Below are 26594 nucleotides of genomic sequence, written 5' to 3'. Positions count from 1 at the left end.
GGAAGATGAAAAATACACATAAAATATTGATCGGAAAACGTTTTATGAGACGTACATATATGTAGCCGTAATATAAATTGTTTTTAGGGGTTCAGATTGGCTCATATGTTTGTCCAGTGCCTGATTTTTGTGAACACTATAGGCCTATTTAATTATATTGGAGTTTTATAAAAGCAAGGAATTTCTTCGTTTGACTGTGACTCTTAATGTTTTATGCGCTTTCATATTATAGGGGCCATCAAACTACAAGTTTCAGTTGCTGATTTAGACCATGTGAGAGTAGGTGAATAGCTATAAAATGCTCAAGCAGACCCTGTGCCATACAGAGGTTCGGATTCAGTGGCTTCGGATATGAAATGTATCTGACGGACAGACATGGCCTATTCTTTATACATTAATTTTGTGTACTTATTACAAATAACGTCTATAAACCCATTCACCGATTATTACGCTAATTCTTAACATGTTTCTTAGTAATTGACACATCTTGAACTAGGCCTACCTGCTAGGTATTCAGTATTCAGAATCATGTGATTTTTTCAATTTAATGATGGTGAGATGAATCCTAAGCTCGCCTTCCGATGCTTACAACGGGTAACCGAACTTTTCAGGAGAATAATTCGAAGGCTGCCTATGTGTTACTGTCATTGGTATATGGCGTGATGATTCTCCCTAGAATTTCGTTGTCTCAGTACCACTGAAAGTTGTCCTGTCGCGTCAGTAGCATAACCGCTGCTGATATTGTGGTGACTGTTCTCAGAATAAGCCTAGGCGACTCTCTACGACTAAGATTTGTGATCCACTCTCAAAACAAACGGCACATTGTACATGCGCATGTTATTTTGTATTTTATGCTAAGTAATTAAGTACATAAAGAACAGTCCTTCAAAATCTGATTAGTCAGCTAGTGAAGAAATCTCCCGCTTTTTTTAAACTTGACGTGTTTACAGAAGCCCGTCATTTGTTCATGTCCATGAATCCAGTACGCGCCTTCACACTCTAATTCTTGAAGATCCAATTTTATTTTATCCTCTCCTCTACACTTACGTACCTTTCTTTCTGGACTTTTAATTTCTCGTCGCCCATGCTGCGTGTTATATGTACCTAACCTTCTCATCTTCCTGGAATTGATCACCCAACTATTTAATGAATAATTCTATTTATGGAGCTTTTTATTGTAATTTTCTCTCTTTAATCCAGATATTCTCTACACGAGTATCAGAATACATCCATGGTAATTTATTATGAAGAATACAGTACTCTAACACTGGGATCGTGGGGTCTAATAATAACGTTCTATTTGAGGTTTATCATTTTCATTTACTGCACGTTTTAAAGTTTCTTACCGTCACCATTTTTGTTATGGTAACATATAAAGTAATATTTCATTCAGAACTTTTCGGTTCATGTATAAAATTTATTTAAATACAGAATCGCATTCGATGATTTCAGCCATCAGGTAGAAAGTGGAATTTGATCTCGCTTGCCTTCCATGTTGTTTTGCAATCTATCGAGTTGCTTGAAAATATGTGAATTGGTTTAAAAGTAAATACATCGGACGCACATACACACCTGATACTACCGTAATAATGCCTTTGCATATAAAATAAGACACGTGTACAAAAAATTAAAAGTCGTTAATAGAAATAATAGCCTGTAGGATTTCAGAAGTGGTGTCCGATTTCTGTCATCTCTACAATATTACTTTGGTCAATTTAAGGTGAATTTTCCTGAAAAACTGTTTCTGTATCGACTGCCTTTTTTATAATAATTTACTTATAAACTGATTTATGATAATTTTTACATTGTGATCTCCCACAGCTTGGGTTTGATAGACAATGGTACATTTTTCAGAAACTATTTAATGAAAGCATAAAATTATATCAAAAATTATACGGATAGATGAAACTTCAAATGTTTCTACGATTCTAAAACATGAAGTTGTAAAATTATTAATGTTTCACCATGAAAAATATTGAAAAATATTAGTCTTTTATAAAACATAAAAATTTGTTTACAGATATATTACTATGAGAAAAGTCGGTAGGGACAGAAATCCGACAACTTCATGTGTACCGTGTTTATAAAAGTGTCTTAATATGACAAAATTAACATTGCTATATAGGGCTTACCACCTCCTCTTATAGAACAGATTTTAAAAGTAGCTGAAAATGCGTCAGATTTAGTGTGCAGCTCCATGAAGCGGGTTTGAAATGAAATCCGTTGATAATGTGCGTTGAGAGATGTTACCCTCCATCATCTCTTGGAGGAAAGGCAAGCCAAATGGAAACAAGACTTAAAATAAATATGCTTTCAGCTCAAAAAATTAATATGTACGTACTACAGTAAATCCTAGTTATTTTTATGTTGTTTCTGAAAAAAAGATGGTTTTGTGGAAGAAAAAATTGTGAATTAAAATGCATGCACGGTTGTGGCACCACGAAGCAACGGATAGCAAGATTTACCACACGGCACAACACGCGAATCGTTTACACAAAGTGAACGCATATAGCGCATTCCGTCCTTCCGTATTTTTTTCCCGAAACTTCTCAAAGGAATTTAATTTTGATTCACATCTGTCTAATATAACTTTTGTTGTTCATGCAGCTTAAATCCAGAGCTACTGATTTGTTTAATAAAACTGCTTGCCGCATGACATAAAATATAGATCTCATTACGATCACCAAGATTCATTTGAATCATTTTTTGGTATGGATGTTAATGAAATTTAATAAATTTATTTATGAATACGGGCTATGAAGTGAAAGTGGTGTGGTCTGATTATCTTTATGACAATAATTATATATCTGCTGTAAATGAACATGAAGTCTGATGAGCTGTATGAAATATCAAATAACGTTTTTTGGAAAATGTGCCGGCTCAATTTTCGTTAAATGTAAACTAAATTTGTGCATCCCTAGCAGATACATTTTTCGTTGATAACATAATAAGTATAATAAAGTAAAATGTGTTTTATAATTATACTTTTGTACAAAATGTTAAATTTTTAAAATGATGAAAAATATCTTTCTCATAAATATTCTTCGCATGTTTAGGTATTCGTGTAGAACGGCTAAATGTAATTTCGTAATGTTACGATGACTCGTAGTACTCTTTGTACCAGAGTTGCAGTTACCATCTAAATCCAAATTACGGTTTTCAACGATGAAGTTTTTCCAAACTGTAGGAGTTTTCTTATTTCATATCTATAACGAACTCCACTCTCTGGTAGAGGCCGAGAGAGAAGTGCAAAAGACTGATTTTGGTCGGTTCCATGACTAAAGCCCACACGAAAATTCCTCACAGAATAAAACCCCATTCATAAATGCTCACATGAAAAATGCTCACACGGACGAATGATCACAAAGAAAAATACGCACATAGAAATATTTTCACATTTGCAATACTATCAAGTAATAGACTCTTAATAAAGCATTATGTGCATGCTATGAAGTGAAGTTCAAACATACTATACATACTAACCTAACCTAACCTACCCTTGGCCCCCGTTGGTCAAATTTATTTTTTGTAAACTAAAAATAATGTGAGAATTATTGTACTGCGTATTTTTCTGTGTGAGCATTCGTCCGTGTGAGCATTTATCAGTGTCAGCAATTTTCCTTGTGGGTATTCTTCATGTGAGTATTTATGACAGTGGGTTTTTTCTGTGCTGAATTTTCGTGTGGATTTCCTTCATTTGCGCATTTATCTGGTCACCATTTTCGTCGTATGAGATGGACCCGTTTGGAGCACGCGCTAAAGGGGTGTCAGCTTCAGTTGGTTTGTAGCTCTAGCTGTGTTTAGATCGGTGCGTCACCGCAGCTGAGGCCGTGCGACCCCCACTACTAATGAACTCCCATCTCACGGCTTACACATCGCGCATTTAGGTGCCACGACTACTCGCGCAACCTCTAGTAGAACACTTAATGCCACTGTCCGTCATTAGACACTATCCTGAGCCAGTCACACGCACGCACGTCTCCCATCTCTTTCGTCACCTTCCAAGTGGTTCTTGCCCAAGATACGTATTTCCTCGCAAAATTTTTCATGTATTTCTTTTTTTTTTTCCCAAACCCGATACATTCTTAGTTATGTGTTCAGTGTAATTCTGTTTTATCAGTACTAATTTACCTGTATTAATCGCCCAGGTTCCTCATTATAGACCTCAAATTCTAAAGCCCTCGTTTACTTCATTCCTCTTTGGTCCGAATATTTTCCTAGACAGTTCGTTTTCAGATATTTGAAATGTTTGTTCTTACCACAAAAACAGAAGCCACTGACACAAAGCAGCTGAAGGAATTAATGTTTTATATGTCCTTATCTGTTGCGCTTTTTAAATCAGCATTGTTTTAGTGTCTTGGTTGGTTTGTGGACTCTTCCTTAAATCCTGGCCATATGTTATTTGGCAAATTCTAAAGAGAGAACGGATTTTGAAGATGATCAGTTTTCAATCTCAGGTGTCGAATTTTATTTATCTAGGACATGCCGTTATGGTGCTTCACGCTGTATATCACCTGTAGTCAAGATTTACGGCGATGTTGCAACGTAGACATGACAGCGAAAGGGGGGGTCTTTACATAATCGAAGGTGGAGGTCCCCCTTTTGCTATCATGTTAACTTGGCAACATCGTAGTAATTTTTACTGTTGATAATGTCAATAGAGTAGCGTCGTAACGGCCAACACTGGAGATTTGAAACACGTGATTTTTCCGAATGTTCCAAATTAGGTTTACCAAGTTTTCCTATGGTTTCGAACGGTTGATATATCCCCGTACAACACTTTCTCAGCTGCACTATTGCTAACCACAAAACCGGTAATTCTGAGTTCTGTTACGTTGAAATTTTGTTTTTGAAAATCTCTTCGTGTGTTACTGTGAAAGTCTAAGGCTTATTACGTATGCTGTTTTTGCACTCGTGGTTTCTTTTAAGAAACAAGCTTGAAATTCGGAACAAAGATGGCTGCAGGAAACGTTTGGCTGATGGAAGTACATGGATACATGTTGTAGTGAATGAGACAAGTTGTGAAATGTTAACAATGGTTACACTCAACACAGTCCCTCCCCACCCCCCTCCCTGCCACTCTGAAAGTGATTTAGCGCCGCCAGTGCCAACTGACTGAGTTAAACTCGCTGCTGTGCTCTACATCACGTATTCACTACAAACGACGGTGCTTGAGCCATTCGTTCGTTTTTTCTCTATTTAACGACCCTCTATCAATGATAGGTATTGCGTTGAATAATAAATAGATATGGAATTGAGATTTTAGGTTCTCGCGGCGGGGAGTATGAATGATTTAGTAATGATAACTAGCCTGACAGAGGTTCTCTATTACCGGTTAAAAAAATTTGTCTTTAAAATGGCAATTCTGTACATTTCCAGCTGCGTTCTTTCACTGATATTGAATGTGTATTTACTAAACTTGTTTTCAGCTTATTCATTTACATACAGCATTGCATATAGAAACCTACACGTAAAATTCTATTAATATTTATAAAATGATTTTTAATCCTGTGGCCATTTACCACAGGTAATGCATACAGACGTAATGGCTCTTGCTGAACCAGTTGAAAAGCTGGCTGTTATGTATAGAGCTAATATTATGTTCTCAGTGAACTATCTCAGCTTGCTCAGACTGTATTTTTGTTTATTTCTAAGTCCTCTCACATTAGAAATGCATTTTAGTAGATCAGTATGTGTGTTTGTCGCTATGGGCTTAATAAAATTGTTACTTCAAAACCATTAATCAGTTGGTTAAAATATTGGCTACATGGAACGTATTTTTTCTTGATAAACCGATGGTCACTGAAATCGATAAAAAATTAACGGCATTTCTGGAACCCTAAATCTCACGACTGTGTTAACAGTAAGCCACCATTCTACCTTATTGTGAACCAACTGAATACAGTCCACACTCTATTTCTCAAATATTCGAAAACATGTCATAAAATCGAAATTTTAGCCAACGGGAGTCGAGGTTAGTCGGAATTAAAGTAACACAAGCCATGGTTTGTTGAACTATTCTGACTGACAAACTAAATAGGGTCTATTAAACAGAGACCTTCTTGAGAAGATAATGGTTGCTCATCTACTCAAGAAATTCCCCACCTCTTCCGCAACCAGAAGCTTTATAGCCATTTGGTTTGTTTAAGGGTGGTCATAATTGTTAACGGAGACTACAGATTGTAGAAAATTGCAGTCGTTGCTTAATCTAAGTCAAATGAATGGAGATAATTTGTTTTTGAAGGAAAGAAGGGATTATCTGAAAGACAAAATTAATGAGCTTGAAACAAATAGTGAGCTCAAAAATAAGGGGCATTTTCAGACATAAATGAATTTAAGAAGGGCTACCCAAATAACTTGATAGGGGGAGAGAATGATGGTATAATTGCCAACTTCCACAGTAATTTCAATAGGAGGAAGAATAACGCCAGTCAGATATTGAATAAGGTTAGCTAAGTTACACAGACTAATGTACATACAGCAGAACCATTAGTATCAGATCCTAGCTGTTTTGAATCTAAGTTTTCTAAGCTGAGAAATAAATAACAGGTAGCGATCAAATTAATTCAAGCAGGAGGTAAAATATTACGCTCTGAGGTCCACAATATTATTCAGTTTGTTTCAAATAAAGATGAATTTACGCAGTGGTGGAAGGAATTTGTTACTGTATTTTTATCTCTTTTCGCTGTTCAAGAAAGGCGAGAAATTTATTGGTAATATTTATTGACGAATATCGCCATTCATGTAAAATGTTATCCAACACAGTTCGGTAGGCTAACTCCATACGTGGATCATATTATTAGAGACCATCATTGCTAATATCACCATTTTACATATCTGTTGAATATATTCTGCATTTGTCTGAGATAAAAAATGAGAAGTGCAGTAAAAGAGGACATAACTATTTACAGAACTCAAAGCCTGAGTCTCAGGTGACAATAATTTGCCAATGAATGTCATATATCTATATAAATAGTTGGGTTAATTAAAATGTTTTTAAATTAAGTTTGCGGTAAAATCCGTCTAGGACGCTTAACTTAAACAACGAGTACGTGTATCATAATTGCTTTGTAATGTTCTATAGGATTCACCATTAGGAGGATCCAAGAAGACGACGAGGCATTAGAACTGAATGGTTTGTGTTTATAGTAGTAATTTAATTGGGCGGAAACACAAATCCAGACAAATAAAAGCACAGAACTTATATTACACGCTAGTAAGTAGGTTGGTGTGGAAGTAGACACGGAGAGAACTACTTAAGTCATAGTTATTCCTCTTGATCATATTGCTAACAAGTTTATATGATATGAAAATAGATAATTAACCCTTGAAAATGTGGCAAAATTCATAAGCATAGGAGAGCCTGTAATGGATCAAATTGGAAACTATTTGCCAGGAAATTAGGAACGGGTTACATCTGTAGAATGCTTGTTTAATGAAAACAAGCATTCTACAGTATTTTGTTTTCTCGTCTGCTGTACAGAAATATAATCATTAGAATACAGAAAAGTATAATTTTACATAAAAAATGTTTGAAGGTTTCTGACATTGGTATGATAGCTTGTCTTAAATTATTCTTTTGGACTTTGTCCGTCGTATAGGTATTATTAACTTCCAGGGTTGGTACTAGCTTGGCAAGGAGACCAAACAGATTGGCTTTTCGTCCTTCTTTTTACCTGATGACGGAAGTAAAACTTCCGAAACGTTGTGATTTTAATAATGCCTAGATGATGGATGAAGTTTAGAAGAACAATTTAACATAATCTTACGTTTTGTTTAGTGTGAAACTTTGTCGCCCTAAGCGGAGATCATAGATTGACGGTGTTCGAGAATGAAATACTGAGGATGATAATTTGAACTAAGAGAAATAAAGTACTACGAAAGTGGAGAAAACTGCTTAATGTGGAGTTCTATAATTTCTACATCTCATGGAATATTATTAAAATTAACAAATGAAGTGGATTAAGATGAGATTCACATAGCATATACTCACGAGATGAGAAATACTTACATAATTTTAGTTAAAAAAACTGAAGAGAAGAAACCACTTGGAAGACTTAGGTTTATATGCAATATAATATTAAAATTGGTATCAAAGAATTTAGATTTGAACATATTGACTGAATTTAAACCATTTTTCACACGTTTTATATTGTAAAAAATAAATTACATTTAAATAATTATACAAAAAGCTGTATTTTTTGCGCCTATACCTCGCAGGTGTTTCTTTTCTTTTCTCAGTTCTTAATAAGATACCAAGCAGTGGAGTAGAAAGTATTAGGACAAAGAATTGTAGGCATTCGAAGAATGAAATGGTGAGACTATTTGCATGCGAATTGTGCAGGTAATTAAATCAAACTTTACACAGTCAATAGCGATTTGTGTGTGTATCCGTTTATTTAATTCGGTAGTTTAATTTTTTAAATGTCTTTCGACGATTACGAACGCACCTTATGGATGAGCTCACATTCGAAAGTCGATTATCGAAAACTTCTCTTTCGCTTCAAAGCGAGAGTGATGTGGTAGCCATGGAATACCCATACTTTGTATTTGCGTTATTTGATATTTGCATACCTCTTTACTGTCCACTTATTTCAGATGAAAATATATTATTTTACATAGAATTTATCGTTTCAATTTTAATGGCGGTACATGGAGTCAGAAAATATTTTGCTTTATATTTCCTTAAATATTGACCTACTCAGAAAGTGGAACGTAAGTTTCGATTGCAATCACGTTTATATTTAATATAATCGATCAGATTTTCGTTGGAAATTTTTCGTTTTTAAGAAAATCGATGTTAGACTTGACTTTCGATTTATGTAGGAATTATATTAAATAGAATCGAACCACAGTTAGTTTTGTCTATAATCTAATAATAAATGTTATCAAAATCATTTCTCTACATTTGCAGTTCAAACACGGGTACCGACGGAAACTACCTTCTCTTTCTGAATTTATTTGCACTGTATACTGTGTAACACTGTTTCATTGCTAACTGATAATAATATAGTGACATATATGTGGCGCTTTTGATATCAATAATAAAAATTTCGCCATAGTGTACAAGCAACACAATTATATCAGTACAGTCTAACAAAGCTAGTAATGGGCAGTTTTGATACTGACACATGATTTGTCAAAGTTGAGCTGCTTGGTCTGTATTCCTGTCCATAAACTGTACTGTAAGAATACATTATTTATCTGTTCATTGGTTTTAATGTTAAGCTGACAGTTTGTGTCTAACCATCATCTTCCCCACCAGAATGTACTTTTAGGTGATAAAATGATAACTTTGTCATTGAATTTGTTCGTAACGTTACGTTGGATTTATATCAACAGAATTAATTTGGTAATTCCCATTAATTTTAGCTTACTCTTCCACCCCAACAAGTTTCAGCCTAATTGTGATGACTATTTGCTGAATGGTACATAATGTAATAAACAGAACCTTCTGAACAGAATTTCATATTATTTCATTGATTCGTATCAAATAAACAGTAGAAAATCTATCGAAACAGTAACTAACTAACTAACTAGATGGCTTACCGAACCCGAAGGTTCATCACCGAATTAACCAAAGCCCTCCACCGGACCCTGTCCTGGGCCAACAAAATCCAGTTTCCTTCAACTCCTATCTCCCATAGATCCCGCCTGAGATTATCCTCCCATCTACGTCTAGGTCTCCCCAGCGGTCTCTTCCCTTCAGGTTTCCCAACCAGTACCCGGTGCACACCTCTTGTCCCATCCATGCGCGCTACATGTCCCGCCCATCTCACTCTTCTCGACTTAATCACCCTCACAATACTGGGGGAGCAGTACAGATTTTTAAGCTCGTCATTGTGCAGTTTTCTCCACGCCCCATCGTCTTCCCTCTTAGGCCCAAATATCCTCCTCAACACCCGATTCTCAAACACCTGCAATCTGTGTTCCTCCCTCTGAGTGAGAGACCATGTTTCGCACCCATACAAAACAACAGGCAAGATTATTGTTTTGTATACTTTAATTTTCAGGTTCTTAGAAATCAGACGGGAAGACAAAATATTTTGGACTGAGAAGTAGCAAGCATTTCCGGAATTTAGTCTCCTCCTAACTTCCTCACAAGTATCATTTTGATTTGTTATTGTTGTTCCCAAATATTTGAACTTTGTAACCCTTTCAAAGGATTTATTAGCTACCCTAAGATAATTTTGCCCGCCTGTCTTCTGATGACGAGATACTAACATGTACTTAGTTTTTTCTGAATTTACTTCCAGCCCCACTTGTCTACCAGCCTCTAGTAAAACTTCTGCGTTCCTCTTTATTGTATTTATATCGTCCCCCAATAAATTAACATCATCAGCATATGCCAATAGCTGATGTGTCCCGTTCAATTGCAAACCCTCCTGCCTACCTTGGACCTTCCTGATGGCGTATTCTAGCGCAAAGTTAAAGAGCAAGGGAGACAAAGCATCTCCTTGTTTTAGACCGTTCTTGATGAGGAATGTCTCAGATACATATTTACCTACTCGAATTTTGCTGCAGGTTTCATTTAAGCACATTTTTATTAGACCCACTAGCTTCTTTGGTATACCAAATTCAATAAGAATATTATATAGCACTTCTCTCTTCACAGAGTCATAGGCTTTTTTGAAATCTATAAATAACTGATGTACAGTCCCACCGAACTCCCATTTTTTCTCTAGTATCTGACGAATGCAAAAGATCTGATCAATCGTTGATCTGTTTCGTCTGAACCCACACTGATGATCCCCAATAGTTTCATTCGCATATGGGGTTAATCTTGCCAAAAGAATGTTGGATAGAATTTTGTATGAGGTTGATAGCAGCGATATTCCTCGGTAATTACCACACTCAGTCTTGTCCCCCTTCTTATAAATAGGAATAATTATGGATTCCTTCCATTGATGTGGCATCTCTTCCTTATCCCAAATTAACTGAATAAGCTTATGGATCCTCATATGCAACCCTTTGCCACCTGCTTTAATTAATTCGGCCGGAATCTGATCAATTCCTGGAGATTTATAACTTTTCAACTTCCCAATGGCTAGTTCCACTTCATCTAAGCTAGGTTCTGGCACCAACAGTTCAGCTGTATGCATTTTAATCTGTCTAATATCACCAGTATTATGAACATTTAAGAGCTCGCTAAAGAAATTTTTCCACCTATTCACAATTTTTATTGGATCTGCAAGCAAATTGCCACTATCATCCTTTACCAAATTAGTCTGGGGTTGATATCCTTTCTTAAAGTTATTAATGCCTCTGTACAGGTCTCTGATGTTTTTTTCCTTATTATTTGTCTCAAGTTCAGCAATTTTGCCCTTCAGGTATTCCCTTTTCTTAGTCCTAAAGGTTCTACTAGCCTCACGTCTCACGTTACATAGATTATCCGCATTTGTTTTGTTTGGGTTCTGCAACCATTGAAATTTTGTTTGCTTCCTTCGATCTATTAATTTTGAACATTCTTCATCAAACCACGGTTTATTTTGCTTTCTCCTGTAGTATCCTAGTTTCTCTTTTGCTGAAATTTTGATGCAGTTTCTGACATTTTCCCACTCCCTGTTGATGTCCACACTTTCATTATCCTCATTTGTCTCTAAAATTTGAAACCTATTCGAAATTTCAACTTGATATTGTTCCTTTGCCTCTCCCTCACTTAATTTTTTCAAATCAAATCTTTCTGTGTCAAAATTTTGTTTAGTTCGTCTACTTACTGAAAGCCGCTCCCTCACTTTTGCTACCACCAGATAATGATCAGTGTCGCAATCTGCTCCTCTGAATGATCTCACATCAATTACATTTGTCTGCCTTCTCTTATCTACTAAAACATGATCTATTTGATTGTGTGTTCTGCCATCTGGGGAAGTCCAAGTGTATTTATGAACATCACGGTGTGGAAATTTTGTACTTTTTACAATTAAATCTTTTGACGTAGCGAAGGTCACTGCTCTGACGCCATTATCATTACTAAGTGCATGGAGACTCTCGCTGCCTATTGTGGGTTTGAAGACATCCTCCCTCCCAATTTTTGCATTGAAATCTCCTAGCAGAATTTTCATGTGATACTTGCCAAATGTATCAAATACTGATTCCAATTCTTCATAAAAGCTATCCTTGATATCATCGCTTTTGTCTTCAGTTGGGGCATGAACATTAAGGACAATGATGTCGCACCAACGTCCTTCCAAAATTACGTAAGACAACCTGTCACTAACAAATTCTACTCTCTTAACTGCTGCCCTAATTCTGCTATGAACAAAAAAACCCGTCCCTAGCTGATGATTGTCATTCCCCTTTCCATAGAAATCGAAACAGTAAACACGACCAAATGTCCTCGCTGTAATTCTCCCGAACCTGGGTACACAAAATAGAAAATGAGCATTGTGCGTCATGTGTGGAAATTTGACGCAGAGTTGCGATTGATTAACGATGGTCAAAGAACCAATGCTACTGCAACCAGCGTTAGCTACTCTTTGGGGTTAATTAAACAGTTTCTTCTACAGCGGTAAGTTAACTTTACGTTCAACAAAATAAAAAAGAGTAAACTCGGAAAACAAAAAAAAAACGACAAGTAAATTTAAATTACAATTTATGTCGTTACTAATAGGTTATTTAAACAATTATTTCCCCAATAAAATCTTCTCGGGCTATCAGCTATCTCTGTCAGACATGGATCTCGAAACTTTGGTCTTTCTATGTTTTAACCACTTGACGTTGCTGATAGCCCGAGAAGATTTTATTGTACATAGTCGCCGTGAAAGCTCAAGATCATAAATTATTTCCCCGTTTCTTCTTCTTCTGTGTTTATTCTCCTCACTTTTAATCTCCATGGCCCTCAATCTGTATTCTCCCCTCGAGGTGACAGACCAAATTTTACAGGTATAAAACATTGTCTTGTTGCTATTATCATCGTTATTATTGTGTTTAATTAGTTTCTAACTTGAATGTTACTCATAATCGTAGATTTCAGAACGTACATCGCTGAAGATAATGAAAACGACATCCACTGGTCGCGATTCCCGGAATAGCCCCTGCACGTTACGTGTAGCGTTGGGGGTTTGGGGGATGGGAGTACATACCACTGTTGCAGGATCCCCCGGAGCTACGCTCGTTATCGCGGTCAGCACATTTATCCGGGTTCCGGCAATACCGTAGGCATGATCTATTTACAGCCACAGCACAGAGTACGGCATTACGACTACATCGCTTAGCGCTGTAGCTCATTCTAACCATTACAATGATTGTTACTGGGATGTGTTTATTCTGACACAACTTACAAACATCCGTTGACAAGTGTTTGCTGTTGTTGTTGGTTCAAAATATTTACATTTAAATTCTAAACAAAAACATAAGTACACAAAATGATTACCTTTACCTGAAGATGGCGGTGTTCTTTGTTGTTGCGTCATGTAGTTGGGTAAAAGTTTACCGACGTTTCTGAGGTGCTTGCTGCCTCCATCATCAGGGCGATTACTCGCCCTGGTAAACTTCTGTTAGTTTACACGGTGGAATATCCCAGAAGACAGCCATCTTCATGTTTGCCGCCGTGAGAATCTGAAAATCCTCTAAAATAATTTTGGAACGTTTACCGCTTGAACACACTTTAGGTCACCCATAGAGTTGTGCGCTCTGTTTCCTGTATTTAATGTGCCTCTTTATTGGATAATACTAGAAGAATCAGCGGATATTGCGTCACTTGGTGTGTGTATGTGTGTGTGTGTGTGTGTGTGGCGATTGTTGCCCTGGTGATGGAAGCAGTAAACATCTCTGAAACGTGCGTCAGTATTTCCAGACCACACGGCACGACATTCCAGAGACAGTCATCTTCAGACTCGTTGCCGTCAGAACCTAAAATGTCATCGATTTATTTGACTGTTCATGTCTTACGCATTTGTTAAGCGTCGTTAAATGTACCGAAAGCAGTCTACGCGGCTCGACGTGAAATTTACCGAAATGTTACTAGCGGCTCGAAGCTCAGAATCCTGAATCGATAAAAGGGCATTAATTATAGATACTTTTTAAATATTGAATCTTTCGCGATCTTCTGATTGGACGAAACTTATAAACCAATGTCTTAGACATGTAAGATTTGAGGTTTTTTCAGTGGTGAGAATGAAGTTTTCTGTCTTCTGGGTTGTTGCGCCGTGTACTATGGTCGATGTTTACCAACGTTTCTGAGGTCACACTGCCTCCGTCGTCAGGGCGATGAATGTGCCAATTGGATGGGTGGAGCTAGGTTTATAGCCTGCCCCCACATTCATCGCCCTGATGATGGAGGCAATATGACCTCAGAAACTTTGGTAAACATCGACCATACTACACAGCGCAAAAACCCAGAAGACAGAAATCTTCAATGTCTTAGACATGTTCTATCTCAGGTATTGTCCTAGCTTCTTATGTTGAAAGACCAAATTTTCAGAAAGTAATAGCACTGTGATTTCTAAAAATGCTCATCTTGGAATCTACTCTTGAGCACCGATTACCTCTAAATACATGTGTCTCATTTGTTAATGTTACCTATTATTCTATTTCAGTGGGATTTGAGTTTCTCACGGCGAATTGTATGAAGATGACTGTCTTCTGGGACTACACGGCGCTACAACCCAGAACACAGCCATTATATTATTTTGTCTTGTTTATTATTTAAGTCATAAAACCAGAACAGAAGAGACTTTGGTAGATAAAGGTGTAGATGGGAGGATAATGAGTGTTAAAATGTATCTTCAAAATCACGGTGTGACGGTGTCGACTACTCTCAACTTGCTGAAGACAGGTTCCATTGTGGGGTTCTTATGAGCATGGCATTGAGCTTTCGGATTCGGTAAAAGGATTGGAACTTCTTGAACAATTTCTCAAGAAGCTCTCTGGGTTGGATGCTTTCAATTAAATTTTGGATTAGTTTCGTTAGTTTAGGCAGTTTTTGGTCAAATAACCCTTGTTGTGGCAAAGCCTCAAACGCACATGGAATGAGTGGTCTAGGCTGGAATCCCCTGCTTTCCTCCAATCGATCTATTAGAGTAGCCCTTTGACCGGTTGAAATTGAAAGGCAATGAACTCGTCTCGTTTATCAATCCGACTGTGCGATTGTAAAGCGCCCGTCCCTACACAAAGGGAACCTATTCGAAGTATCGATTTCAAATACCTATCTGGAACAACATTACTCCTTGAAATATTATTAAGGAAGGAGCCAGGGACAGCAGGACACAAAGTGTTCAATTTGTGGTTATTGTGTTGAAGTGGCCATGCCTGTGTGCGAGGTGGACAAAGTACGCAGCATTGTTAGAATGTTATTAAATGAGACATATCTTTATAGCAGAATACAACACACCGTAGTATGGTATAGAAATAAATTTGGAGAAAATTATATTACTTTTATTAAATTCAGAACAAATTTGTTATGCAATGGTAGCTTCTAAATCCTTCGTATCTTTAAAATATTTAGTTAGGACCTTAATAAATCAAAGTTACATTCAAGAAGTCTTTAAGAGCAAATTGGATCGCGGAATGCTTGCTACCATTCAGTTCAGAATCCCGTCTCACATCTACAGTGGGTCCACTGACAAAGTTAAACGCAATTATCACTTTCCAGCAGGATTTGCATTAATCAATGTCATGCGCTACAAAAATTTCCCCTTACGAATGAATCATCTGTCCATAAAAACAATAAAATCAACTAACCTTCATAAAAGGGATGATGAAAATGGTGTTAAAATAGTATGACAGTGGTAGTGGTGGTGATATCCTATCCAACATGCCCTACGGAAAGCCTTAAAAGACATATTTTATGAATATGAAGTGTCAACAGGCCAGAAATCGTATCTGACGACATCTGATAATGCTAATGATGATGATGATGGCAATTATAAAAATAATGAAAGTCGTGTACTTTGAAAATTACGTTTTACAGCACACCGGAACTTCTTAAGGTGGAAGGCAATGGACAGGTTTTTACGTTCACAAGTTCGGTGGTGCTTTACGAGGTCTGTGCCAGACGGGAACAGGGTGAAGGCGTGTACGCCGTTAATCTTCGCTCATTGGATTCGCCGTCACAAACTCTAACAGTCAGTGCCGTCGAGAGAACTGCTGCGGGTGCTATGGCATGTGATTTGCTTCGTGTTGCGAGTTGTCAGTCATGGACGGCCCTTGCATGAAATATGCAGCTGACTCGTTATATACGGGGTTTGCGTTCTTTTAGATCGCCGCGTTTATTGAAAACGCGTAAAACGTGAAACGTATGACGATAGTCATTTTGATGTTAAACTAACACCAGAATTGCTTGGTGCATAGCTTATTTGCAACGCATTCCCTGATGAGACCTAGAAAGGTTTGGCGTAGGTAGTACGCTTGAAATTTGGCCGAAAATTGTATGTTGATGCTTCGATGATACTGAAATACAACCTCTGATATCGAGAGTCACATGTATCGGAATTACTAATACAAAACACACCAGTCTACACTGCAAATGAAGTAAACAGGTGTAACTGCAAGTGACGACTGTCTGGTTGAAGAGATGACGAATCACCTACTATTTTAACGTTATAAAATCAAGCAGGATGAGATGAGCGGATCATTTAGCACATATTTGTTAGATGAGAAAGGTATACAAAATGCTGGTGGAGAAACCTCGAGGGAAGAGATCACGTTGGAGACCTAGGAGTATATTACAAGATAATATTAAAATGAATCTTTTTTAAGTAGGCTGTGAATGTGGGGACTGGATTCAGCTGGCTCATGATTGGATCTAGTCTCGAGGATTTTCATGGACACTGTAATTAGATAAAGAGGAAGGATACCTAAATAACATACAAATTAAGGTCATAATACGTGTATTATAGTCGAAGATTGTACGTTGTGTGTTTGTCTTGGTGAGAGACACAATTAAAGACATCATTTTTCATTCCGTTGCACCCAATGAAGATATGCCTCAATTTACATCTGGTAGCTTGTGTAAGTTATAGAGATCAGTCGTATACAACACAGAAATCTAATACTAAGTGTATGTTTATTTCCCATTTCATGTTCATCCAGCTGCCTATATTTATACTTATCATTATCGTTTCCACGTTTCTATCGAAGTTGTAGAAATTTAGCTATGAATGATAAACGTTAAATAATCTAAGATTTAATCATTATTTCAACCCATACTCCACAATTATGACAAATTAATCATTCAGTTTTGTCCTAGAGCTTTCCTTCACAAAAACTGCCTTTCTTACGTCATCCTTCCATCTCTCTGAACCATCTAATAATTCTTTTATTGTCTCAGTTACTACATTTCAACCGCGCTGTATAGCGTGTTGTGTTTTATCTACATTAACTGTCCTGGAAGGTTCTAAGAGTGCTATATCGTCGATTTTTATTTCGAGACATTTAACAGCAAACCTCTGAAATGTCCGTAAACATCTACCAGACTGCACGAGGCAAAAACCGTGAAGACAGGTGTCTTCATACACGGTAGCTGTTTGAGGGAATCTGACAACAAAGTATTGGGAAGTATATTTTCAGAAGTAATAAATAACTAGAGAGAAATTACTCCGTAACGAATATTATAGTTTGTACTCTTCAGCTGATATTGGTAGGGCGAATAAATCAAGAAGAATGGCATAGGCTGGAATATGTAACACTTATGGCTAGAAATAAATTCATACGGAATGTTCGTCCGGAAAAAATAAGGAAACGTCCACTTGGAAGACCTGATCGTAGATGGGAGAATGATGTTGGAATTTTGTAGGGAACGAGGGGTAGATTTTATTTGGTCAATAAAGAAGGGAATTTATTTACTAACTGAGTAAATGAGACAGGGAGAAATAGCGAAAATACTTTGATATCCGTGTTAGGATTTGAACTCTGGCTTTCCGTGATATGAATCTGGAGCTGTAATCACTACGCTTCTTCGTTCAATTCAGAATTTGGGTTTCATCAATGGAGTTCGTCTCGTAAAACGAGCAATTCGTCTGCCAGAATAAATCATAGTTAATAAATACGTTGCTTGTACAGTTACGAGGTTTATTAATTAAAGTTCAAAGCTTTGATAAGCCTATAGATAATTCCTGCGTGCCTTTGTTTTACATTAATCCATAAAGTCACCGCTTGGCACTCGGCAGATTGCGCTGGTGTTGGCTTTACTCCGCCACCGCCCATGCTTCTGCACAGAATGGAATTTCATTCTTCTCATTGTGATCCAACGATGTAGTGGTATCTACGAAATTCACCTATCAAAATACAAGCTCTTCCTACATTATTACGGATACAACAATCCTTTCCCTTTAAGCTGTATCGTATTTATCATTGGTGGAAGTCTTTTATTGGGAATGCTGAAGACAAGATAGGAGGATGATATTAAAATAGATCAGAAGAGTGATCATTAATATACAGGATAAGTCAAAAGTAGCTGCACACCTTTGGAGAACTGTAACCGTGTTACCTACAGCCAAAATGCGCTGATATTAGCAGATATCTGTAGAGCGAAACCTCAAGTTTCGTTTGTTAGTTGCAGTTCTTCACATTGCCGCTGAGAGCGCTTGTGAATTGTGGAAAACAAAATGGAGACTTATAGTGGCGCGGAAAGAGGGGATATGAGAAATAAATATGCTGTCTATGTAAAATGGAAGATGTTATATATAGGCCATTTCAAACTCTGTAGTAGAGCATCCCGGTGTGTATTCAGGTAATTGGTATCTGTCTACTCCTTACTTTTACATACGCTTTGTGTTTATCGTCATATATTAGAAACTGGACACACACATTAGAATACAGAAAATACCATGCAAGTAATAAAAATGCGAGGAAAGGAAAGTTCTAGATAGTTTCGAAATGTCACATGTTCCAAGCGAGCAAATGACAAACATTTGAATGAATTTAACAATGATCAATTAAATCCAATTTTCGAAGTAATACATAAAACACTTACAAAACAATAACATAGACAGTAGCACAAAACCCCATCCCATCCTTTAGAGAAACATGTTAAGAGACTCTTCACGCAAGAAACCAATTTAATACACACTGTAACATACTATAAAATCAAAGCAACATAATACTGAACAAAATATTTTCTGCTACAAATAAGAACACCTCCACACCAGACCATATCTAGTTATGCCACAATAATTAATAAGATTCAAAACATTTTAGTAATCAAAACATTTTATCATAAACACTTAATATTTTAGAAAATATTTTATACGAGTTGACTAACACGAATAATCAGAATTCTTGGTTTTTAACGCATGGGTGTGGTAACTACGTAAACGTGATTTGAGGTATTCACGGCTGTGAAGAAGATGGCTGTCTTCTGGGATGTTGCGCGGTGTAGTCTGGTGGAAGTTTACCGACGTTTTAGAGGTTCTTGCTGAGACGTCATCAAGGAAAGCGCCCGTTGATGGAGGCAGAAAGCACCACTGGAGCATTTGTAAGCATCTAGCAGACTACACGGCGCAACACCGCAGAAAACAGAGACAGTTACAGCGATCTGTCCGTATAAGCACATAAAGTAAAGTAAAGTAAAGTAAAGTAAAGTTTGTCCCGCTATGCGCCATGTAGGCGCTTGGGGGGAGTGGAGGTATAGCTCCTCTCTTCCTTGACCTCGGCACTAGATGGGGGTGAGTGGTCAGCATCACGCCCCGGCCGGCTTTACCCCCGGGAAAGGACCCCGGTACCCATTGTAGAGGAGGCTGGGTGGGCCCCAGAGCCGGTCTGGACGCAGAGGCTAGAGGAAAAATCCTCTGCCCCCGTCGGGGATCGAACCCCGGTCGTCCAGCCCGTAGCTAGTCACTATACTGACTGGGCTATCCCGGCTCATCATATAAGCACATAAATGTGGTATTATAAAATGTCTTAGCTAACTAATGTAGCTCATCTTACAAAATGTTACGTCGTTCATTATTTTTATTTGAATTGTTATGAACATTTAAATCGCGTGAAGGAGTCTTGTTTCCACATCTCAGTAAATTTCACAAGTCAGCGACAGACTAGTGTCTTATCCTTTACTGATATTACGTAACACGTTAATTTGGTGCGACGAAGCCAGGGCCCGTTACCATTAATCCGATTACCTGACGTCGAAATGAGCGGACTGAGAATACGTACCTCAGGGTGCTTCCAATTACTTACGACGGTATTTTAACACTTAGAAGATGTTCACAGTTATAGCCGAATCCCAGCAGAAACTTGGAAAATGTTCGCAGCTGTTCAGAGAAACTGTAACTGTAATCGTTTCTAGAGGCAGTGCCTTGCATGCGTAATGTAACAACTCACAGCGGCTGTTACATAGGCTTCTACCTCGACAAATGACGGTCATAATGCCCATATTAAAATAATGTCGTTTGTGGTGATTACGTGACGGTATAATGATAGTAGTTCTGCACGAATCGTCTGTTAAGATTAAGGCATGTTGGTGGTTCGTTATGATTGTATAATATTAAATAATTTTGTTATAGAGTTGATGGGAAACTTCAGCAGCAGGGAACTAATAGGCTATAGCAGTATCATCAGACTACATGCTTTCCAATCATTTATAAAAATTATGTTATACAGATAATTGTGTTGTAATATCGAGAAGGCCTGCTTTTCCTTCACATTCATAAGTATATTCACAGAAGTTAAAATTAAAGTAATCATTATATCATTTAGTGACTTATTTCGGGAAGGTTATTTAGAGTGATGTCGACATATTCAAGAAATTTCGCTTTAGCGACAGCTACACTCTAGTGGCAAGGTCTGCAACGATATAGAAGACAGCTTACCATACCATGATCATTATGTAAGGTCAAAGGATTCTTTGCAGTTTTGAACCTTGAAAAGAGCCCTCAAAGACGACCAGACGAATGTTACATACTCTCCTGTAATAATTGCATTTTAGATCATAATTATTCCATTGGATGCACATGACGTTTGCGGATTCATAATTATTGTGACACCTCCCACGTTCTAAAGGACAGTCATGCTATATGAACTAACAAAAACTTCATCTGCGACCAAGGGTGACATCTGTATTATAATCGTGTAACTCGGAGCGGTTTCGACATGTCGACTTCTCCCTGTTGTCTCTGTTTCTCGTTATGGATGTAATTATATGGCATTTAGTTTAATTTCCAGGTACGAAAAATGCCATGAATGTACTATTACTACGGCAAGCTTGGGCAATTAAAGCCAGAAAACATGGCTGAGCAGTACAAGAATTAAAGTATAACAAAATTCCGCTAGCAACTGCATCAAAAAAATGTTGTTCCTAGAAACACACTGAGGTCGAGACCAACCACAATCAGCGTAAGCAACAGACGGCTGGCGAAAGCTATGACACTAACTACAGCCATAGATCAGTTGCTCTGCCACCTACTTTTGTGTTCTGAGGGGTTTGGATTGACCTTGACCGATGTCAGAGGATTGGCGTTTCACTTTCCTGAAAAAAAACTGGCTAAACTTTTGATTTAATTTAGAAACAGAAAAGCAGAGTGTGATTGGGTTTATTCATATTTAGATAGAAATCGAAACTTAAGGGTACGGAAGGGTCAGGGCCTGTCGCATGCTAGTTCGAGAGGGGTAAATAAAGAAATTGTTCGTAATTTCTTCAGAAATATCAGTGAAACGTCAGACGATCTCGGGTTTTAGATGGGGCCTGACAGAATTTTTTATACAGAGTACTGAAACTACTCTTCAAATCAGGCAAGGTAATGTCTGCAAAGGAAATAAGGATGTTTATCATGCAACGACAGGGGAAAGGGCTCCGTTGTGACAGTTGTGGTGTGCAACACGACAGGCTTTACCACCTTTTGTCATAACGAAAGGGGTGAGACAGAGAGATGTACACTCGAGAGGAATGTTTATTGGATCCGTTTAACTGCGACTCTGGCTACATGATGTCTGAGGTATTCTGAGTGTTCCTCGATCATATTAGTAGGTAAAGCCGCAAGGAAAATCCTGCTAATATTAGACGGACCCGTTACAAGAATCCGTATGAGCTTAAGAAAGCATCGTAATTAGGAATTGAAGTGCTGTGCCTACCCCCGCAGATCACCCAGTCGCATGATGTTTTTATTACAACAGCCTTATGTACTTCTACAAGGAGTCCTGCAGAAACTTCGTTCGTCGGCATCCAGGGAAGGAAATTGCCAAGGAAGACTTTGGTGACGTGTTGAAGCTACTTGGGGTAAGTCAGCGACAGTTGGTAACTTGACTAGTGAGCTTTGAAAATGTAGATTACTCCAACAGCCCTAACGTACTGGCAGATGATATCTTCGAGTACGAGTTTGTGCCAGTACTGATTGGTACAGAAGACGTTGTTTACTCCCCTGCATCCTCATCAACTGTTACGTCCTTTCAAGAACTGTCACTAGTTCCAGTGACGACATTCCGAATTGACTGGTCTATTAGGAGAGGAAGGAAACGAGAGGGATCGGCCGTTGTAACATCAGCAGCCTTCAGAGAAAGAAAAACTGAGAGCGAGAGAGCAGACAGGAAAGTGGAAAGCAAAACAGGCGTACTGAAATGAAGAAAATTATTATTCGTCATTCAGAACGACGACTCGGGACGGATGCATCCGGCTCCTCGAGTAACACCAACCGCGATGAAAACTGCTGTGTTGTGTTCAGTGGTTGCTTTTACGATGACAGCGTTAGCGAACAAAGGGTTAAATGTATCGGCGACTGTGGAAGATGTTTTTATGAAACTTGCATAGAAAATTGAGCAAATAAGCAGTTCACGTGTAATTCCTGTCTTTAATATAGTATATCTACTGTTTATTTACGGCATTTTATAAATTTAAGTTGTTTTTGTTCAGTATTTACAGTCTCCTTGAATTTCCCGTACTAAGGGAGAAGTGGACATTTTGACTTTTTTTAATGAAATATTGTAATTGCGTCATATTGTGATCCGTATATTAAAATATATATTAAAAATTACAGTCACTCACAATTATAATAATAAAATAATATTAAAAGGTTTAAAATATCAGTCAGTTACCAGCCCCAATCCTGTACAGTCCAGTATTCTCCGTTCACATACTACGAGTGGGATATTGCTTCTTGGTCACAAAATGATGCCAACACAAAACACAAAATATAAACCTAGTAAGGACTAATGATAGTGCAACAAAACAAGAAACGGTAAAGAACATGAACACCATCAAGAATGAAGACAGTGAAATATGAATAACGTTAAAAATCAGTAAAATGGTGATAGGTTTATATTGCATACACCCGTCGATGGCTGAATGCAGCCGAAACTAGTAGTGTATTAAAATGATATTTTAAACCTTTTAATATTATTTTATTATTATAATTGTAAGTGACTGTAATTTTTAATATATATTTTTTTAATGGTTTTTTGCACTGTTTATAGTCGACGCAGTAGTTTTCGGCCGGTGGAATCTTCAAGGGGAAGGCTAGGAGCGAGTCACTTGTGTAATGTATAATGCTGACTGCACCGAGGAGCTTATCTGACTGAACGCCCCCCCCCCCCAAAAAAAATACACTGACCTTGCCACCTCAGGTACACAGACTAGCCCCGTCCGCCAGCTCCTCCACCGGCCAAAATCTCCTGCGCCGACTATACCTTAAACTTACCTGCATTATTATTGTAATACAGATAAAAATACCTCCATGAACGCTATCTGAAAATTTGTCTTGAATTTTCGGAAAGTATGCCTGAAATATAAATCTTTTTTCTTCACGTATCGAGATATCCCTAACTGATCTTACGTGATTTGCACCAATTACAGTATGTCCCAGAATAAAGTAGACCAAAGCATAAAATAGCCTTAAAAGTAACCTTTACACTGTAATGTGACACTTATAATTCATGTTCAGGGTGAGAGCCATTACGTAATTTGACGTAATGTTTTATATGCATGTGATTCCTTCCCGTTGATCCATTTTATAGGCATGAGAACACGAAATACTTTATCTCTTAGAAGTCTCTTCTGGTCTCTGTCTAACGGTGAGGGATTTGGTGAATGCGAAGGTTAAAGTAAATTGATTCCACTCCAAATAAGGTGCAACTTGTGCAACGCTGGCCTGTCTCACGTTGTGAGATTTCCCTTTATGAACAGTTACAGACGCATTTATTTCATGATCGCTTCCACTTAACCCAACAGCGGACGCATGAAAACCAACATCCCTCTCTGACATGCACATCCTTTGTTTTTGCATTCTCAAGTTGCTGTCATATTTCAGACCACTTCATACAAAGCCTTACTGTGCATTCCAACTTATCCAAAGATGTGAAATGTAGCGTTAGAATTTCGTACTGTCGTCAAATTTTAAAACCGTGTAATGTGTTTCGTACAAAATTTATGTCTGTTTATGACATATCTCCACAAAAAATTCTACATGTGTATTTTGAATAGTACATTTGTCACTACTGTCAAAAAGAAAGCTAAAAATAGCATAGCTCGCTCCGACGCTCCTTGATTTACATATACAGAAAGATAAATTATTTTCTTTGTAGTTATCTTCAAGACATTACCAGCATTTGCGTAGAGCGTTGCATACTAATGGATATTATTCACAAAAATAAATCAGTAAGTTACATTCCTTCTTGTTTTAAAGTAGTGGCAGACATAACTCAGTACAGTGATTAACTGCGGGCTTTCAGTTACGTGCCTCGCCCATCCCATACGGTCACCCGCCGTGATTTAATCACTGATATTTGCCGGTGCTTGGAACGTTCCAAAGAATCCAGGCGCGAAGCCCCATGTAACATTTCGTAACATACGATATTTTCGGTTTTCATGATTTTTTTCAGCAGAGATTTAAGGTTGTCATGGCGGCGAAATTTATAGTTGCATTCGGGGTTGTGACACTTCATTGTCTTGTAGGAGTTTACAAATATTTTGCGTGCCCTGAAGATAGAAACGATACATTTCCCCGAAACATTGGCAATCACCTACGAGACTACACAGCATTATAACCCAAAAGACCACAATTTACAACCGTAACATGGCGTTCTTTCATGGAAATGAGTTGTTATATCCCTCCCGTAACCTTTCTGTGAGAATCGTTTGTGCTGCTCTTAGACACGTGTTCTGGTTCGCTACCTTCTGGCCAAAATACTTTAAACTTGGAACAGTTACCCACTGATAAAGAAGAAGAATATTACATTTTCGCCGTAATTACTAAAGTTTCGTCTGTCTGTAATCGTTATTTGAAAACAGAGTTAACGTTTATTGGTTTTTTTCCACAATGTTGTAAGAATAAATCAGAGCACGAAGCAGTCCATGGGATGTAATCTATCCGTTGCGGGTGAGAAACCAATTTTCTCGGTGACAACAATTTCCAAGACTCTATATATTATAAAGTGTAGTCCTAACTACACTAGTGCACTCCATCTTGTCGTAATTGCTGCGTGTTGGGATCCATCCAAGCAGCGACCGTGCCAGTGGGTCTCCCGACTACGTGCAAGAACGTCGTTAGTGACAACTGAACCACGTAACTTTACTCTTTTTTTCCCAAACATTTCGAAAAGTATTTAAAACATTCTGCTGTCATAATTTTATTTTGTTCCAAAGTATTTACACTCACAGTATTAAGTTGACAACTTCGAAACTTGGTATGTTAGACATACACTATGTTGTATGCAACCGTTTTAAGTTGTTTCATTAAAACGCAGCTTTACATGAACATTAACATATTATATTTTTGGCCCTTTGACATAATTTGGCGATACTTTATATATGGCATTTATATTAGCCGAATATCACCGCGTTTAAGTTCTTTAACTATAGCACGTAACCCTTCTTCTTTTAAACTTTCTTTTCAAGATATATTACACATCCTACATTCTTCTTCCCACTCTTCGTATTATGCGCAACCTAGCGGCCACGACTAAAAAATCGGACTGTAACCTGACGTTCTGTAAAGTCTTTCATCCTCAAAAATATCACTGCTATCCACTCGGGAAAAAGTTCTTTAAATACATTATTTTTATGTTTGATCTGATCTCTTGTGGACTAATAATTATATGTTTATAATTTCCTTCCCGTCTTACCGAGCATTGTAAGTTGCTACCATCTGTGTGTGTGTGTGTGCCATGAAGACATATATGCGGGAGCAAAGTTAGGGCCACACGGGTTATTAATCCAGGCACTAGATTAAGTTGACTGGTCAGCCTCCTTCTCCGGCTGATTTATCCCGCGAAGAAACCACTGTCCTTAAAAAAAAACAGGAAGCTGTGTGATTTTCATTGCCAGTGTGGGCATGGTGCCACTGTCGAGAATCGAATCTCGGACATGAATCCACTAACACCGAACATGTTTATGTAGTGGGAGGTATTTACTTTAATGTGGGCTGGATTGCTTAATGTGTCTCTTGGTTTTACTTTCCACTATAGTGCCTTGAAATGTGCCACGACAGTCTCCTTCAAGTCATTACTTACAGGGGTGGAGCGTTGGTGTTAGCCTTCATAGTCCGCTTAACACAATAAAAACGAAAATTCGAGGTTCATTGGTACTCCATAGAGTGGAACACAGCAAAACTGACAAGATTTAATACATCGTTAAACAGCTGGAGATCGATGTAAATTCTCAGTTATCAAAATTTTCACGACTCCTCCCCCCGCCACACGATTTAGATAGTACATTTAAATGACAATCCGCC

General features: G+C 37.8%; 1 protein-coding gene across 9 annotated transcripts in view; it reads left to right on the top strand.

Moving 5' to 3' along the window:
• SP2353 (EGF like, fibronectin type III and laminin G domains protein pikachurin) overlaps positions 1-26594 on the top strand; it is a 515929-nt gene that overhangs the window by 373444 nt on the left and 115891 nt on the right. The window lies entirely within an intron of this gene.

The sequence above is a fragment of the Zootermopsis nevadensis genome, unplaced genomic scaffold (genome assembly GCF_977971745.1).
Source record: "Zootermopsis nevadensis isolate Lab colony 2312 unplaced genomic scaffold, Znev_1.0 Znev_ptg000006l, whole genome shotgun sequence".
In the NCBI taxonomy this organism is placed as follows: Eukaryota; Metazoa; Arthropoda; class Insecta; order Blattodea; family Termopsidae; genus Zootermopsis; species Zootermopsis nevadensis.
Note: the sequence above shows the minus strand (reverse complement) of the source record. Positions and strands in the feature narration are given on the sequence as shown.